Below are 1,657 nucleotides of genomic sequence, written 5' to 3'. Positions count from 1 at the left end.
AATAATATTGCATGAGTTCCTTGTTCTTCAATGCAGCATAGTATTCCATTGTGCGAATATACCACAGCTTCTCTACCCATTCGTTTTTTGATGGGCATTTAGGTTGTTTCCAACTCCTTGCTATTGTAGGCATTAGCTTTCTAAAGCAAAGACTCACAGCTGCCAAAGAGATCAGGCACAAAGAAAATCATCTGCTGTAGCAGAAGGCAACTTGTTGGGGCAGTAAATGAAACAGATATCAGCTCCAGTCGTGCAAATATGCCAGCCAGAACCAAAGTTCACCAAGTCACAAGGATGCACCGAGGAGGCCTCTGCCACTTCAACACTTTGGTTGTTATCTGTCTCCTGTGGTCCCCCTCTTTTTTTAAATTTTTTTTTATTATTATTTGTGTGTACCGTCAAATCAGATCTGACAGGTACAGGAGGAGATTGTCCCTCCTTCTCCAGCAGAGCATCTGGTGTATTCGAACTGCATACCTCTGGGATTGCAGTGTGTGGTCCCCCTCTTGTTTGATTGAAACTCCTCATCTCAGTGGATATCTTGGAGACTATGATTTCATCCGAATAAATGAGAGGTAGGGATGAACTATTTGGTATAACTCTTGCTGATATTTCACTGGATCAAATCTGAGTGGTTAGTGGGTGAGGCTGGAATATATTAACAGACAATAGGTCTCTTTTTGAAGCTCTGGTGGCATAGTCTACAGGGAGTTGTGCTGCTAACCCAAAAGGTGGTATCTTTCTCTGGCAGTTCAAATCTGCCTGTGGCTCTGAGGGAGGATGATGGGCAATCCTCTGTGCAATTTACAGTTTCAGAAACCCCACTGGAGGGTCAGTTCTGAGTTGGTTCCAACTGGACAACAATGAGTGGCGTTTGAGAACAGGTCGTTAATTAATTTTGAGAAAACAGTCCTATATATCCATGGCTGCTGATACAGTAGCTCTAGCTAGGAGGGCCCACAATCCTCTTTGCTGTCATACAAGCGCAAGGATATGCTCTTGCACATGTCCTGGTAAATAATCACTGGGACTCCAGAGTCAAGTGACGCACAAAATCCTGAAAACTAGAATGGGACATTCACTGCAACGAACATAATAAAATGATCTTTTATTTTTTTTTTCTTTTTTTTCCTATAATTATATTTTATTAATTTTCATAAACATTTACAGAGATTTTGGGCTTCCACTCTTTCATTGTTTTACAAACCCTCCCCCAGGTCCCCTCCACTATGTAGCCCTCGCTCTAGTCTCCTGTGATGACAGAAATACCCAGTTACATCTCTCTTTTAGACGGTTCTCTCCCTCCTCTGCTTCAGTGCAGTATACATTATTGAACCCATCTTACTCAGTGTCTCCCTAACCCCAAGGACAGTCCCATTCTACAACAGTGGCATCATGTAATATTTGTCCTTTTGTGACTGGGATATTTCACTCAGCATAATGTTCTCCAGAGTCAACCATTTTGAATAATATTGCATGAGTTCCTTGTTTTTCAATGCAGCATAGTATTCCATTGTGCGAATATACCACAGCTTCTCTAGCCATTCGTTTGTTGATGGGCACTAAAATGATCTTTTAAACACTATAGCATACAGAGTTATATCCTGTTATCCTTGTGTACCATTGACTCAGAACCGACCCATAGCTTGACCCTCTG

The sequence above is a fragment of the Elephantulus edwardii genome, unplaced genomic scaffold (genome assembly GCF_000299155.1).
Source record: "Elephantulus edwardii isolate Elephantulus edwardi_28Jun2011 unplaced genomic scaffold, EleEdw1.0 scaffold00387, whole genome shotgun sequence".
Taxonomy (NCBI): Eukaryota; Metazoa; Chordata; class Mammalia; order Macroscelidea; family Macroscelididae; genus Elephantulus; species Elephantulus edwardii.
This window is presented reverse-complemented; position numbering follows the sequence as displayed.